The 17739-nt window shown below is 45.6% G+C and overlaps 1 protein-coding gene across 1 annotated transcript in view; it reads left to right on the forward strand.

The window, feature by feature from the left end:
* Positions 1 to 17739, forward strand: part of SAE1 (SUMO1 activating enzyme subunit 1) — a 1106078-nt gene that overhangs the window by 800346 nt on the left and 287993 nt on the right. The window lies entirely within an intron of this gene.

Genomic DNA, 17739 nt, shown 5'->3' on the forward strand with positions numbered 1-17739 from the left:
CATCCTTAGGGTTGGCGCTGCCTCCATCATTTCTTCGCCGAACTTCTGCACCTAGGAGACAAAAGAAAACCACAAGGCGAGCCGAGGGAACCAACAAATATAATTCTTACCACCATAGACTTACCTGATTTACCACCGGAGGCATCCTTTGGGACTCTCCATATTTTCACGTGCCGCATCTGTAAAGAGAGACAAAACAACACGTTTTCCTCGTGCAACATTTACCGGACAGCGCCAGGTAATACTCTTACCAGCTGCCACAAGAGCATCTTTTCACGAGCCAGCTGCAAGACAAGAAAGGAAGGGGGGAACAAGAGTGAACATCGGACAAATTGAACTCTATGAACTTAATACTTACTGGTCCTCACCAGGAACCTCGGAGTCAATACTCTCAAACTCTCCCGAGCCTTCCAACCAGTGAAGTAACTGGAATCGACGCGCCCCTGCAAATCCACGCAGGATGGAGAGCTCATCTTTCAAGAATATAAGGTGAGATTGCTGTGAGGGCATTTCGGAGGTGATTAGTTGGGGAGGACTGTGGGGGTGCCATCACTTGAATCCACAAGTGGCTAAATCCATCTCTCCACTTGCAGGAGAATATTTCTACGGGTTAAGCAGACAGGATTAGGAGGGCAGATCCAGTCAGTCATCGCTGCACAAAGCGTCACGTGGGTGGAGACCGCAGCTGTCTGGGTCCGACCGACGCCCCTGTGGGAGCCAGGTGAGCGTAACACTAACAGACATTTGCCAGAACACGCTTTGTGCCCGTGTATTAAGAAGACCGTTTCACCAGATCTTTTTATTTTTTTTTATTTTTTTAAATACATGCTTCCATGATGGCTTGGTGTTTTCAGAGATTTATGGGGTTGATGGCTTCACGTGTTTTGGCATTTCGATTGAACATAACCTTTCTTTACAACCTCCTGGTCTCAGGCTACAGATCACCCCCAATCCGAAATTCTGATAATTCCAGAGGAAATCAGACCAGATCTTTTATTCAGTGGATTTCCATCAAGTGACTTTTACAACAGACTCCCCCAGGCAATGATGGAGAGAAACTCAAGAGTGTTCAGTATTACAACCTCTCGCTATCCAAAAGAGCATGTAATTAACCTTGAGCTTTGTGCAGTTTTTCAGGAAATGGGTGGTTCAGATTTGGATGAACAATTCAACATCAATGATTTGTCAACAAGCAGGGGCGCACTTGCTCTGCTTTCTTAGTGGCGATATGGGAGTCAGCGGTCAATAAGGGCATAAGGCTGCAAGCTATTCATCTCTGGGGTCTGGAATCGGACGGATTGACTCAGACGCTTGATGTATGCTCATTCATTCATTCATTTATAATGCGCACCAGACCCGGGTGTATCGGGGCGCAGCATTTGCAGGATATGCAAGGCTTAGGTTAAAGGTTACAGAATATGAACAGAAGTAATACAGGTACAAGACAGGAATAAATCAATAAATATATTAAAGAGAATATACAAATGCAATACAAATGTATAAATCACACATGAACGGGCCTTAAAGATTGGTAGACTTGAGCCAGTTGATGTAGCTAAGTCTGAAATTCAGGTAGGGTTGATCTTCTCTGAAGGGGTGTGGCGGGGAGTTCCAAAGTTGGGCCGCCTTGACGGGGAAGCCACGAATGAGAAGTAGGAGGTGGTGATACTCAACCACTGGGGGTCACCAGAAACAGAACTATTAGCCATTCATGAGAACAGTAATGTCATCCCAGTGTTGCCAAGTTTTCTGGGGTATATCTCCAGTGATTCCTTGGAATGGGATGTATTCCTATGTGTTTTTCATTCTCTCCCCTAATTTACCCAACTCATTTTACATTTCTGTTGTCAAGGGGCTGTGTGCTGATTCCGATAGTGCTATGGCGGGCAGATAGTTTGATTTTCTCGCAACCTGAATTCATTGATTGATTCAGCTGGCTGGTCTTACAATGCATTCATACCTGTCTCTGGTGGATCTTCCATCCATGGGCATAATTTTAGTGGTGGACCAGGGTGTTTACCACCTTCCCCCAACTTTTGTGGCACACCATTTTGTCCCACTAATTTGGTAAGGACCTTTTCATTTAGAGGTCATGTCCCACCCTCCCCCCAACATTTTGGAGAAGGTGTTCTTAATTTCTTATTTGGCTTATCCATCAGCTATATGAGTTTACCTTCATTCTGTTTCTGTCTTTTTCAATATCCAGCCCAGTGGTAAAGCATGGCTTTGATGGGTTGTCATTCCCCCTAAAAATAAAACCTACCGCCCTCAATGGGATCTTAATGGCATCCTAGCGACAATGTTGCAAGCCTTTTCAGCCGATGGCTTCATCAGCTATTCGACAAGTAAAGCGGAAGCAGCCTTTTTAGTAACAATTTTGTGAGCTCTGTTAATTGAGTGAATTGGTGAGCTCAAGGCCCTTTAGGCACGGTAGAGATAAAATGGTCCGTTGGGCTCAACCTTTTACCTGCAAAGGTTATTTCACTCATTTCAATGAGGAAATCATCCTTCCAGTTTTCCTTTTGAATTCTTTCTCGTATCCAAAAAGGGTCCTCAACTGTCTAGTCGCAAGAAGGGCTTTCATATTTTATGTTGATGGAACTATATTTTCTAGGTTGTGTTAAATCTTAAGGTATTCATCCCTTCTCACCAGGGGGGAGCCACCCCCTTTTGGGCTACGGAGATGAGCCCACTCCGCAAGACCATCTCTAGGGGTCTGGGCGACTAGTTCCTCACTGGGAGTGTCTCCTTTGTTGGGGACATGGACTCTTGTTCCCCTGGGGAACGCCCTAGACCCAGAACCATATTGGCATTTATGGGACAGTCTGCTATGAAGAATGTGCCCTCCTTACATTTGGGTGCAGGGAATGCTGAAGCAAATCAGTCACCAGAAGGAAAAGATGTCTCTTTAAGAAGAGATGTATAATTAATTGGGATTAGTGGATTACGAAGAGAGTGTGTGTTTGGTGCGCAGAGGAAGCCACCTGATGCGCGCATTGGAGGGGCGGAGCAGTAGCAAGGCCTGTGACTTTCAGAAAGGCGAAGAAAGCCAACTTGAGACGCAGGAGGTTTGGGGAATCCAGCAACGGGAAATCTGTTGGCAGGAGTCATCCTGTGCAAGTTGGTGGTGGTGGGACCACGACCATCATTGTTGGCAGGGTGCCTGGCTAATGATGCTGGGAAATCCTAATCGGGAGCGCTAGCGTCCATAGACAGCAGCAGCCTGCAGCAAAGCCAAGAACGTAACGCTGGCGAAACCAAAGACCAAGAAGCCAGAGAACACATTGGATTACCCGAGCGAGTGCCGGGCACTGCATATACAAAGGTACCAGGGAAAAGCGGGAGACCGTCAGAGCAACAGTATGAGTGGAGACGAGATACAAACAATAAACAAGCCTAACTAGAGTTCTGAGCAGTCAATAAAGAACATAACGAATAACCCTGTATGAGAAGTAAAGAGACTCAAAATTAATACACTGGGAGGAAGGGGAAAGGCCCTGTGAGTACAGAGAACACACCACAAAAACGTGTAATGAATGCTGTGAGCCAAGTCAGTCAAATTAACAGTATAAGAGAAGTAATAATCCAATACAGAGAAACCAGGAGAGGGACACAAATTGGATAGTCATATCAAATCGAGGATAGGTTGCGTTTAAAGACTAAGAGCTATACAACCAAATACAAACATGTTACACAGAGTTTCATGTTTCAAGGAAAACTGTCATAAGCTTATCACTAAAGAGTACAAGGTCCAGGAATGTTATGTGCTACAAGAGCTCATAAAGGAGATATCCAGAGAATATCCAAGAAGATTGTCTTAAACTTATGTTTGAAGGAGAGACATTTCTATGAAGAGAATACCGGGAGACCAGAAAATACCAGGAGACAAGAAAAGACCAGGAGAAGAAAGCCATTCTTTTGGCCTACTTTGAGTTGTTCATACTAGTATTGGGGTCAGGTGGAGTTAGGTGTGGAAGGAGGACTTCTTTTTAGGACTTCCTGATGACAGACGAACACCTTAGTTATTTAGATAGATAGGTTAATCCCTTTTAGGAATAGGGAAAGATAGGCCTTTTGCTCATAGTTTAAATAAAAGAACCCTTGAAATGTCCTTATTTCTTCTGTCCCTCCACAGTCCTCAAAGTCTCTTACATTTGGAGAACGAACAAGTGCACAAGCTCACAGTGCTTCAGTCGCAATGTGGATCGTCTCTTGCATAATCGAAAGCTACTTGATACAACGTGAGACTTGTCTTACTACGGGAGTCTCCTCGCACAGAACGTACTCCTATTAGGTAGTAAAAGAAATTAAATGTTATTCTTGGCCCGATACCGTGCAGGGGGAGGAGGGTTCCCTGCACGGTATTGTGGGATGTTTTTACCCATGCATCCAAGCCCTACAATAAAACTGTGCAGTACTGGTATGGAAAACATCATGATGGCCAGAACTCCCCAGAGAGTGCACAGGGAAAACATGAAGAATAGGCTGCCACCCATTTTTGCCTATGTTGTGAGCACAGGAGGGCACTGCCTAAAACCACCATTGGGCTACACACACAGTAGCCTGAAACCATTGGGAATGGCAATGCTGATTGCAAAAAAAAAGCAACTCATAACTGTGGGGAATTCATTTTCTTAATCCCAAAAATGGTTGCATTACCAGTACTCACCACTATCAGAAAGCCGGCGTTTTAACACCACCAGACTTTTGTGTAAAACTGAACAAATGAAACAAAACCAGACCAAGGAAAGACTTGCTAAGAGGTGGATACAATGTAAAACTATATTCTGAAATGACTTGAAGTAATTATTTAATGTATAGGTAAAAATTGTCAGTTTGATTTGAATGTAGAAAACTGGGAATAAAAAAGTGACATTTAGCTGAAACCTGGCTTAATGAAACTGGATTCTGCCTGACAACTACCCCCGACAGGAGTTGAAACTGGATCAACAGCTGTGTTCCCTGCCAGGCCTGGCTGCATCCTGAGGTCACATAGCCCTGTTGATTGAAAGGGGAGTGGCAGCTGGGGACTACAGGGAGTTGAACAAAGGCCTGTCCTGGACTCAGGCAAATGTTATATTGGGGGCGTCGTAAAAGTGGCTTCCTCTTAGGGGAAACCGGGAGGGGCAGTGCCTCTGCTAGCAGCTGAGCTTGGGGGGAAGTGGATAAACCAGTTATTCCACCCTGTGATGTGGGAAGCCACACCCCTTTTGACCAGGGCATAATTTTAAAAAGATAGATAACTCATAGTGCAGACTTGTCAGAATTATATAAGTAATATCATTATTTTTGTGATTTTTCTGTGAACATTTTGAGAGGCGTTAGGACCCAGTGGTGTATTCTGGGGGGTTGCTAGCGGAAAATAGGGTCTCACTCCAAATGTCTGCATGTTAAAAATCTGACACTTCATCAATTAATGTCCATACTCCTTGCGCACATGTGTGTAATTTTGGGTAAATGTCCGATATTGCAAAACCAGTTAAAAAGCGCAAAATGTTATCATTTTTGAATGCAAGCCCCCAGGAAGATCAGAGGCGGACAAGCATGGACCATAAGGAATATATAAGGTGCACATGTAATTTCAACAAATTGTATATCTGGGAAGGATGTATTTGAATCAAATATAGATTTGTGGGCAAACTGACCAGGGGAGGATCCTCTGACCCGTAAACAGACTCCATCATGATGACAATCCATTTCCTTCCCCCAATCATGGGAGAGGGGAGAATTGGGCCAATGACAAGTAGAGAGGGGCAGGCTTAGCTAGGCCCAGGCACACACCCATTTTCAAAACACATAAAAAGAGACTGCTGGGACAGGTAGAGACATTCAATTCCATTTACTGCGGAGCATGCTGACCGACGACTTCACATCCAGAGATCCAGACTTCAAATCCATCAATCTCCAAAGACCAGAACTTTACTTCAGAACTTAAAGCAAGGGCCTAAACCCACAAACTGAGAACTCTTCTCAGCAGGCCTCAGCATCCTTAAAATCATTTGCAACTATTCCACAGCCGGGCGAGCTGTTTGAATTCTTTTGCCATGAACAATTGCCAGAGACCAGACCAGAGATCCAGAGTGACCCAAACCGCTGTGAGCAGAACCAGAGAGCTGACCCAGATCACTGTGAAGTGCCGAGACCAGAACCGGAGTCCAGTCCAAAACCTGACCAGATCCGTGGCGAGGCCTATTTCAAATTTATATTGTGAGTACCTAGCAGAACTGTGCAGAACCAATCTCTTAGTAAAAATAATCTAATCCAAACTATTTTAACCTAAGTAGAGCTGCCTCCTAGAAATCGTGTCATCTGTCATTTTTAAAGCTGCACAACTGTCACCTGTCAATTCTGCAGCTGCCTGACTTCCTACTCCTTATACTTTTTCCGCAATCACGATTCACGCACTCGCGAATTTTGCCGCGATTTGCGATTTGGCCCGATTTCTTTACCTGTAAAAAGATAGCAGCTTTTTGCTTTCCTTTGCTAAAAATTTGTTTGCCTCTTAATAAGCATCCCTGAATCATTGCTAAAGTGAGCCTGAGCTCATCCCAAGTATCTCTCACTCACCCTGAACCTCCTAAAGGGAATTAAAAGCATTTTCAGCATATTTCTCACTTCATTGCCACCACATTCAAAGCACTTGGGCCTGTGTTTTAAAACTCATACCGGTTTTCTCTAAGCTTGCTGGGGTGGGAATTGAATTTCATATTGTATTTGATTGCATTCCTGAGAACTGTGTGTGTTACTTTCATCCCCTTCCATTTCTTACATTGCATAGGGGAGGGGGGTGAATTGCCAGAGAAAAAGTGATTATCTTATCTTTTGCTAAAATCATATCAAGTATTTCTGTACTGCATTTTATTCCTCATTGCTTTTCCCTTGAAATCATAAAAGTATTTTTGCTACTTTATCCATCCTATACTAACTCCTCATTGATTATAAAGAAGTGTGCTAGTGTCAGATTACCCATTGTTGATTAACATTATATTTATAAGGGCGATATTGATTATTAATTTATTATAAAAGCGTGGTATCTATATTTTGTTTTATTCCTCAAATAAACCTTTTAAACTTGCAAAACAGAACTACTTCTTGGCTCAGTGGGGTCAGGGGGATTCTGAGAGAGGGGTGTTATATAGGGGTAGTCATCCAGAACTCATGAACTGGACATAAAGATATATCAATAAGGGTTTCCATTCAGTATCCCAGACTAGGCTTTGACTTAGCTGTAGTGTTGAATTGAATCCTCTTACAGTATCTCTGACCCATTGATACCAGACAGGCTGTCTTCGGTTGATTACATGTTTGCAAGATGAATCCTATTTTACGGCTTGTGGAAGCTGTTGACACTGTTTTAGGGAGTCAGAAGGGAAGTTCCAGAACTGAACAACATGTAAGAGAGGTAGAGTAGGTTTTTGCTGTCAAAAGGACCACAGAGACAGTTAAAAGTGGTTCCATCCTGTACTGATTTGTTGTGCATGTTTCGCACTTGTCCTGATTGTTCAAAATGTGCATGTTGCCTTCATTTGGAGTTTGGGGTGTACATTGTTGATCTAAATATTTACAAGATGATGTAACTCTACACACCTTAGCAATAAAAACATATAACCAACACATTCCTGGATAATAACGTGAGACTAATACATGTATGCAAGTGTGTATGTGTGTGTATTTTTATTTAGTTTAGGGCTTGTGTATCTGTTTAGTTCCACATGCTATGCTGCACATATTCTGCTATATAGGGGCACGTCTGGAGCATTACTAGTTTTCCATTTGTGAAACAAGGCGCCGGCTGGGCTGGTACTGTCGTACTATTGCTACCTTAAATGTGCAGGTATCCAAAATGCCCCTTTATGCCTACAGCCTCTGATTATCTTTTTTCTGCTGTTTCGTCGCAGGCATGAGTGGAAACTAAATACAGCATAGACATTGAGGTGGCACCAAGTCGGTACCAGAGAAAAGTGCCATAAGTTGTACTTCACCCTCCCCATTACTGCAACAACCAGCATAGGGACAGGTCATTGTAAAAGATACGTATATATTTTTGTCAATTAAAGCAGGATTCTCGGATATCTGAACATGACAATGTCCATGGAAACAAAATCCTTCAAATTATGCCCAATGTGCCACAGGGGTTTTCCGCACCTAGATGCACATCAAGTCTACAATTTAGTTCTTGCACAGAAATCATTCTGAAAACACATTTTCAGCATGCTAAATGTTCAAGCCTAAACCCCCTAGGACACAGTGCTGGCCAGCATATGTCCTGGAGTCTGTAATATCGGGACACTCCAGAAAGACGCACCAATGTCGAGGTTTCAGATGAGGGGTACGATTCGGACACCGAGGAGACTGAGTTACCCCAGACTCCGTATATAGAGTGCCAGAAAGCCTCTAATGTAGTTGCCTGCCACCTTTAAAGAATTCGCTGGATTGTCCATTTAGGAGGTGGACTATCAAGTCCAAAAGCATGCATGGGATAAATCGTGCACATTTCTGCCTAAAGACAATGGCCAAGGCTTAACTTATAAGGCAAGCGTCAAATCTGCCCATCCTGAAACAAAAGCAGAACATTCCCTCAGCGAAAGAAGGGCGATTGACGCAAAGCGGGCACCTAGCAAAGGTTCTGAAAATCTAACTCTGTTGTCGAAGAGTGACCCTGAGACACAGACCAAGGAGATACAATGGAAGCATAATGCTGCTTGGGATCCAGAAGGTCAAGTATCAGAAAGGCATGATGCCACAAAGCATGGACCAGAAAAAGATGATGCTGAAAATGATGGCACGAGAAAGACCTGCATTACACTCAAGGAAGGTGCGCTAATGGACACATTACACTAATAAAACAGAACCCGAAAGACAAGGCTAGTCAGATTTCAAAGTTTATAAACGTGCAAATACTCTATTAACAAGATTTTAAAAGCCACCTTAAGACCAACCAGCACTTAAATAGCTGCAGTAGACTCATTATCTAACAAAATGAACATGATCTAGACTTTCCAGAGAAGGAGCAGGAAGAAAAGGGCTAGAGAGAAAGAGTACTCTGAAAGGCAAGCTAGCATCTATGATCTAACAGATGATGACACCCTCCTAGCATTAGCAAGCTTTTACGCGGATATTAGCAGTAAAGATAAACACCCTGCAAAATCAGAGTACAGGAGCAAGATCATAAAGACTTCATTTCTATCCTTTTAGACTGCCAAAGCACGAGGACCTAGGCGATCTACACGGTTTCATTACTCTGCTCTGCAGAGAGACACTTTCCCAAGTCGGTCCTCCACAGATGTTCAGTAATGGGGCATTGTTAAAAAGGGCTTCAGCAAGATTTAATATCTCCTACAACCAAGAAGTGGAAGATTGACTTTATAGAAGAAACTCTAGGAGAGTCAAAACCATTGGCCCAACACATTCCACTAATTGAGTCTGACCTCCATTTAAAAGCATCTCTGGCAGCAGCGCCTGCCATTTGAAAGATGGACAACCTGCGTTAACAGAAAATATAACAGAAAATATAAGCCCTGCACATTCTCAATAGCTGTAAATACTGCCGGATGAAGTGGAGCAAAAACCACCACAGAATGCCCCTCAAAGGGAAAACAAAAGACTATATCTAATGGGTAAAATGATGGTTGCAATCCTAGCAATGTCAGGGGAGCAAATGCCTCAGCCCTTCTAAGCTGATCGGGCAAAATAGGATACTATGGCGGAATTGGTGAAAGAAATGTCAAACTATGTGCAAAACCTAAGGGTATTCTCACTTCTCCTCCTTTGCACACGTGGCCAGGCAAAGACCATCGCTCTTGGATCCTGAGCATGAGGGTGGAGAAGGAAGGGAGGATCACCTGAGCAGAGGGTACTTGGGGATTGGGAATGAGATGTTATCCAGGATTTAATCTTAGATTCACATGCTGTGAATATTCCCTGTCGGCTGGGAATCCTCGTAACCTAGAGCATTTTACACTTAAACTGAAACTTTTGGTCACTGTTGTGCTCTATCGTAGTCATTTTGGGTCCTACTGTCCAGCTCCAATTGGAACACCTCCTTTAACTCTTCCCCTGTTGACAATCTTCAGATTTTTTACTGCACATTAGTGTGGGGCGTCTTCAAAAATTATTTCCCACAATGTTGGGAATCATTTTGGATTTTAACATCTTTTCCGCAAAATATATATATTTTTGGACGACCGGTGCTACCTCTGTAGACTGTTCCTGCCACCGGTAATCTTCGACAAAGTTTCGTCTGTGCAGTTGGGCCTACCTCATGGCGGATTCCACGAGGAAGAGCCTGTTCAAGGCCTTTGCCCGCTGTGGACTGAAGAATGTCTATGTGGAGGATCACAACGACGACTGCCTCTGCTGCCTTCATCCTCACCATGTCACCCAGGACTCTGAAATCTGTCAATTATTCTCCAACAAGAAGCTGGGGGATTGTCACTGTTGTCTCGTCATTTTGTTAGAGGACGCTGGCGGGGTCTCCAATGCTGCTTCAGTACATAGTCATGCCTTGTTGGAATGGGGCAGGACGGCCCAGCGAACCACCTCTAGTAAGAGGTCTAGGTCGCAAGAAGTCCAGGCCACCAGCAAGAAGTGGCAATAAAGACCTCTCCGGCGACAAGCACAGATCCTTGGCATCTACGTCCATGGCTGTGATACCTTCATCGATGACACGGTTGATGGCCAAAAGTGGTTCCTTCTATACCATTGTTGCCCCTGCGATTGTCACTGGCGTCTCCGTCACCCAGACCAGCACAGTGTCTGCATTGACGGCCCATCCACGGGGATCATTCCCTAACCTTGGGGTGGCCTTGCTGCCGGCTAGTATTGTTGTCCGAACAGAGTTTCTCCCAATCAGAGGATGTGGGGGAAGTGGAGGAGTAGGCCATCATGTCGCCGCCGTCATCGCCAGCACTTGAACTTTTTCTTACCAGACTTGGTGAGAAGGATAGGATAGTTGATCGAGAAACAGTTAGAGAGGATAGGAGAGACAAAGAGCACCAAAGAGGGTGCAGAGTGCGGGGAAAGGCTGGGCTAGGGGACAGGCAGGAGGGGAGAAGGGAGAAAGACTAGGATGAGGGGAGGACACAGAAGGAGCAGCGCACAAAGCGGACAACACAATGACCAGAAACAAATACAAATATAGACAAGCAAACAAGAGCAACAATACCGCTAGAGAAAAGAACAATCAAACCGTGAACCTGAAAGAAGGAAGAACAGCAAGATGTAGGCAATAAAATGATGCTAACAACCAGGAGAAAACCGTCAAGACTGAGCAAACAACCAGGAAACCTAGAAAGGAATGAACAGCAGGAATACAATGACACAAACACCAAAACTGCCAAGACCGAGCAATCAACCAGGGAACCTAGCGAAAGAATTAACGGCAGGAAAACAGTGATGCAAGCAACCAGGAACTACAAAATGCACAAAGAAAGAGCAACTGAGAACCTAGAAAAAAAAGAACAGCAAGGATGCAGGCAGTACAATGTGAGCAAGCAACCATGAATAGAAAAACAACCCAAGGCATGAGAACTACCAAGGGAACCTATAGGGAAAGAAAACAGCAAACCATGAAGAACAAAATCAAAGAGTAAACAGGTCAGGTGAGGGGGTTTAGGAGGGGGAAAGAAGGGCTTGCAGGGGAAGCAGAGGGTGCGCAGAAGGGGTCTAAAGGTATACCGGTATACCGTAATACCCTAATAGATACAGTGAACAACTTAATTGAACTTTAAGAACTGTCATGTTGTTTATACCAGTGTACCGTTTTAGGGACTGTGGCTATTAAGTGAGCTTTTCAATCTGATTTGGAAAGGCTGCAGTAAGCAAGTGATGCGCAGTCTGGATCTTGCACTGTGGGATGTGGCGTCTGCCAAGATGGCCTTGTTTGACAGACAACAGCATAGGGAAAGTGATGCCACATTACTGATCACAGAGAAAGCGTGGTCACAGCATCAAAGCTGCGTTTAGTAGAGTCGGGTTAAAGATCAGCCGCTTTGTAGTTATCCCACCAATTTGAAAGATGGGGAACTACACATCCCAGAATTCAAATGGGGGAATCAACTGGATGCCCTTCTGATGGATGTCGAGAAAAATAAATGTAGCTCTGTAGACTGTATGAACACTGGACCTATCAGTGCTTTGTGCTAGTATATAAACTGCACCCCGGCCCCACTGTCCTCCGTGTAGATTTGCACATTGGCACTAGTTAATCTGCATATTGCACTGGACTCGAGTAGGCAGGACAGATTCTACATTCAATTTGAAGTATCCAGAGCAATGTTGGTGAGAGATTTCGTAGGCCTATTCTTGATTTGTGACACCACCCATGAAAGCATTCCTCGGTTTCAACTCACATGACAAGGGTCCTAATGCCTTCAGACCTGGGGAAAATGGAAATGATGGGGCGGTGGTCTAGGCCATATTTGTGCCGATATGTATTTTAACTTTGTCGTTTTCAAAAATGTTTTTGTCCCACTATATTTAAGAAGGTAAATGAGCATGTATTGCAAGAATCAAGAAAAAAATCAACAGTGCCCACTGAACACTGTCCTGTTAGGATTACATGGTCAGTGGTGACTCCAACATCAGACCTTTATAATACACCAGGCAGGTGGTAAACAAGCTATAGTTATTTGATCAATATGCAACCTTTCGGTGAGTGTGGGTTGGCTATGACATTTTGACAAAAGAAACACAATGACATGGGCTTTCAGACCTCAAATGAATGTCCTTTCTCCCTGTAGTGGGATAAAGCGTTATCAAAACAAACTTTTGACCAATACTGTGACAATCCTAGTGCGCAGCAGGGGAGAAAGTAGGGTTGGGATGGAGCGCACACTGCCTAAGCGTGAGGGAGGGAGCGCACACGGGCAAGTGAGGGAGCGCCGCAGTCGGGGAATTTGCAGGAACGCACGTGGCCCAGGACGCTAGGAGCCCATGTGATCAAGGAAAGAGCGGGAACGCATGCAGCCCGGGACGCAAGGAGCACACACGATCAAGGAATGTGCGGGAATGCACGCGGCCTAAAAAGCTAGGAGCGCATGCGATCAAGGAAGGCAAGGGGACATGCGCAGTCTAGGAAGCGGGGAGCACTTGAGATCAAGGAATGCATGGGAACGCACATGGCCAAGGGCGCAAGGAGCACACGCCACCACGGAAAGCTTTGGAAAGCATGCGGCCTAGGAAGCGGGGAGTGCATGCAGTCAAGGGTTGCGTGGGAACGTTTGCGACAAAGGTCACGAGAGAGCGAACTCACTCCTGGAATGCAAGGGAGCTCAAGCATCCCAATAGAGGGCCTAAGATGAGAGGGAGTAAGCGCAGCCTAGGGTGCAAGTGACCACGGATTGCAAGGAGGCGAAGTGAACAGGGTACAGAGGGCATGGGGCGGCAGGAACAGCTCACGGAGGAAACTGCAAGGGTGGGAAGGGGGCACCAGGTCAGGGAGTTGCATGGAGTAAAGCAAGCTGAACTCTCCCTGCAACTTTTTACCTGGCACCCGCAGACAGGAGGGTGAGTCGTCGTGCTCACTGCCTGCACAATATCCTCTTCACCACCAAACACCTGCGTCGCTCAAATCCACTGCCTTGTCCTGCGAGGGCTTTGCCGCAGAGGCTCTGTGCCTTGGTTCTTATAGGTGCGGACGCGTGGACCTAGCAATGATGCTTCTTTTCATTGGGCAGTATCTCCTACACAACTGAGTCGGTCAAAAACGCGGCCTTGTCCTGCGAGGGCTTTGCCACAGGGGGTCCGTGCCTCGGTTCTTATAGGCGTGGACATAGCAAACATGCTACTGTGGTGTAAAAAAAAGACAGCCGCAGAGCGACGGGGATGGAGAGGCCATGCTAGGCCCCATTGTGAGAGTGAAGCTCGCTCTGTGTGGAATTTCATTGAAATATAAAAGCCAGTACAAAACAGTGATTTCAACTTGAGGCCTAGTGAATGAACGAGAATGGGCATCCCCCCCAATTTGTTACAATGTACAGGCATAGAACTGGAATATTAACTGTGGCCAATGGATTCCAAGTACATGTGGCATTGCAGATGCTGACTTTGTGTAAATGCCCACTTTGACAGATTCAAAACTGTAACAATGCACATAGAAATAATAAATGCATTTTGAAATAGTGTGCATCTTGAAGCTAAAAAGGAGGAATTATGCCTTAGATTGGAAAAAAGTCAAATGACAGACAGGAATAAAGAGATTCCATTTCAGCACATAAAAATGACAACATTTATAGGAAAAGGCCCATTTCATTTTTGCATAAATTAACACTGGTTCTTCTGTAACTGTGGCCTATCTGTGTGCACAAGACGAATAGTGAATCTACATCTATGCTAATGTAGTAGAAAAGAAAGATTGTATTTATAAACAGCAGGCTTAATTATAATGCTAAAATGTTACATGTATCACATCTTGTCGATTTAAGGATGTATTTTCTGAAGGCTGGGTTGTAAATTTGAACTCCAGATCTATGGCAGAGGACCCCAAGAGAAGGTCTGGTTGTCAATTTAAATACTAAGATATACAAAGAAGTAGATTGAAAATATGGGATTTACAATTAACGCAACCAAAAAAAGGACCTTGAAGGTCAGGCTCCCCATTAATTGTGCATTAGCTCTGAACAGAAGTCGCTTTGAAGCTCAGGAGGAATGGGTAGGATAAACATTGGCTAGAGCAGGTAGCTGGTCCCATGCTTAGGGAGAAATGAAACTACCTCTCATAACATGCAGTGCCATTGATAAGCATTAATACATTTTCTCGAATAGAAAGTGAATTGTGTGTCCAATCAACCTCACCCCGCGTTCACTGTAAAGTGGATAGCAAGCCAGTTGGGACCATGTAAAAACAAAATGTTTGTGACCTACATCACTTAGGTTATGATCAAAAGTATGATTCTTGCATTTTCATAAATCTGAGGAATTGGAAATATTGATAGACTAATAGACGGTGAAATTAATGTTTGAAGTATGTAGTGTCAGAGTTGTACCTATTCTGGCGCATTAGCAAACCAGAAAAAACAGCTCTGCCCAGGATGGGCATGCCAAAATAAAATTAGTATTTTCCGACTCACCATAAAATGTAGATTCCAAAAAAAAAAAAAATATATATATATATATATATATATATATATATTAGTTATCTGAAAAATTAGCATAGCTGGCATGATATCAGATTTTCAGAACACAAAAAGGTTAAACCCACTTGTCATTTTGAGATGGCAAATCTTTCTCCTCCCTCAGCCTATATCATACAGATCTTCCAACTTCTGGTCCTATCAGCAGCAAGTGGGCTTCTTGGTGGGAGGTGAAGGGAAAGTACTTGCCAAGCCTTGCCGTGGGAATTATAACAATGTTGGAGTGTCATCAGCCCTGTAAGCTGGCCTGTTTGCATCAGAACAGGGCTTTTCACTTTATTCCAGGAGATAGCCTGCTGACTTCCTCTTGCAAGGAACGACTAGCAGATAGGCCTCAATCCTTGCATTGGAGACACTGACAGGGAAATCTAGAAGCTAGCTGGGACCCAATCAGGAGTCTGGGTGCAGGAGAAAATCCTTGACCTGAAAGCCCTTGACCAGGTCTGCGCTGTCCTCAGAGGAACCCTGCTGCTTTTCCCTGACCAAAGCCTCCCATGTAAGTAGAGATATCCTAAATGCCATGTGAGGGGGGGGGGAACTGCCAGCCTAAATCTCCATCTTGCATAGTGGGTAGGAGGTGTTACTGGGAAGGCCATTGGCACATTGCATTAATCAATTCCACTACAGAAAATTACCCTAACCATTTAAATTGCATTATGTTGGGAACAGCCCGCCTTAATCCTTTCCATTAAACTGTGCCAAGGGGGAAGCTGTGTATATCCTTAGTGCATTGAATTGAATTGAAATCAATTAATTCCCATATCGAAAATCACAGGATGAGTGTTGTTACAATTCAAAATTAACAAAGTTCATGCCCAGTGTGTTCAAACCAGTATAGACCATAAAGACTTGGGTGACTGTTCTCCTGTCCCAAAAGGGTTGTCAATAATCCCAAAATAAGCATTCCTAAACACTACCTTTCAAGTTAATGTCGAGGGTAGAAAACAAAACTTTGCATTTATTCAAAATTCAGAATTACAAAGCCTTACTTCGAGGGGATTGGGTCCTCTGACATATTCCATATCTATGACAGGTAATGTCCACAGCTGTGCTGCTTCGGATAATCTTCGGCTCCTGCATCGATGACGTCGATGCGCCAAACCCCGAGGACCTCCTCCGACGGCCAACGTCACCCGATGTGATAAGTAGGACGCACAACGCCCGTAGCCTCAGTTCCGTTTTTTCTGCGAACGTGTTCGCTTCGTGAATCTCGGTACGCCTCGACTCTTTGGAGCTTGCTGTATTCTTCTCGGTTCGTTGAACCTGTTTGGTTTTTGTGTAGACTTGTTCGTGACGATGTCTACTTATTCTTCAACCCCGCGTCCAGGCTTCAAGAAATGCAGGGACTGTGGGTCCAAGATGTCGGTCACGGACTCACACGACCCCTGCCTCTGGTGCCTCGGGGAGGCCCACGATACGGACGACTGTCGACTGCCAGTCGCTCACGGCCAAGGCCTTGCGGGAGCGCAAGAAGAAGCTGTCGGTAGGTTGGGTATCTAAGCTCCGGAAGTCGAGGTCTACCGGGCTTTCGACGGATGACTCGAGAGGCAACTCTCTGCGTCATCGTCCGAAGTCCAGTGGGTCTCCTTCCAGGAGTCGGTCTCGCCACTCCACCGCCTCTTCAAGGCATTCCCGGAAGCGCCGGCATCGGTCGCCTTCCCCATCCTCTTCCGAGGCCTCCGCCCGTCGGCGGGTCATTTATCCCACCATGCAAGCGACACCGGAGCAATGGGCTTCCTTCGGGAAGCAGATGTTAGCGATTCTTGAATCGCAGGGCACCGGTCCGTCCGCGCCTCCGAGTGGGGTCGGTCGGCACCGGTCGAGAGACACCGCTCGTACGCCTTTGTGGTCGGCACGGCTCACGGGAGAGGTCCCGCTCGGACAAGGGTACCCGTTCTCGCCATGCCCGTTGCAGGTCCCGGTCCTCGACGAGCTCGAGACCATGTGATCCTGTGCCGTCTTCGAGGAAGACGTCGACGCCTGTGGCGCCGAGAGACTTCTCTCGAGGCTCTGTCGGCACCTAGGTCGTCGAGAGACCAGCTCGGAGCTCCGGCTTCGTGGCCTGTGTCGACGCCGTCGATGCTGGCAGCGCTGCAGATGACGTCGACGCCGATTCGCTCGGCGCCGACTCGTTTGGCGCCCTCGACGCCTTTTGAGGCAATGGTGTCGGAGGGGACCCATGGCACGGGTTTAGCCCCCATCGCCTGGAGTACATTTCAGAGGGTGATGAAGGCTCTGATGAAGGCTTGGTTCCGGTTACGGTACCAGATGAGCTTATCTCGGGCCATAGCCAGTTTGATGACCTGAGGCAGTCACTGCATGATGCCAGTGGACTGGACACCTCTCTGGAGGTGGAGTTTTGTAGGCTGGAGCCTGGCACTCATGCCGATTCTTCATAACGGCGCCTTATGTCTCGGGTCACCGAGTACTTGGGTTGGTCGGCTCCCCCAGGGGAGTTCGTTCAGGATAATCTCACGGACATCCTTGATCTTGGTCCCCCCACTGACCCGGTAATGCTGTTTCATATGGCTCTGCAGAGAAGGGTGGCGGCGGCTTGGACTGCTCCGGAGAGTCTCCCGGCAGTGGGCAAGTCTTTGTCGCGAAAATA

This window comes from Ambystoma mexicanum, chromosome 2p, assembly GCF_040938575.1.
Source record: "Ambystoma mexicanum isolate Mex_15411 chromosome 2p, UKY_AmexF1_1, whole genome shotgun sequence".
NCBI classification, from domain to species: Eukaryota; Metazoa; Chordata; class Amphibia; order Caudata; family Ambystomatidae; genus Ambystoma; species Ambystoma mexicanum.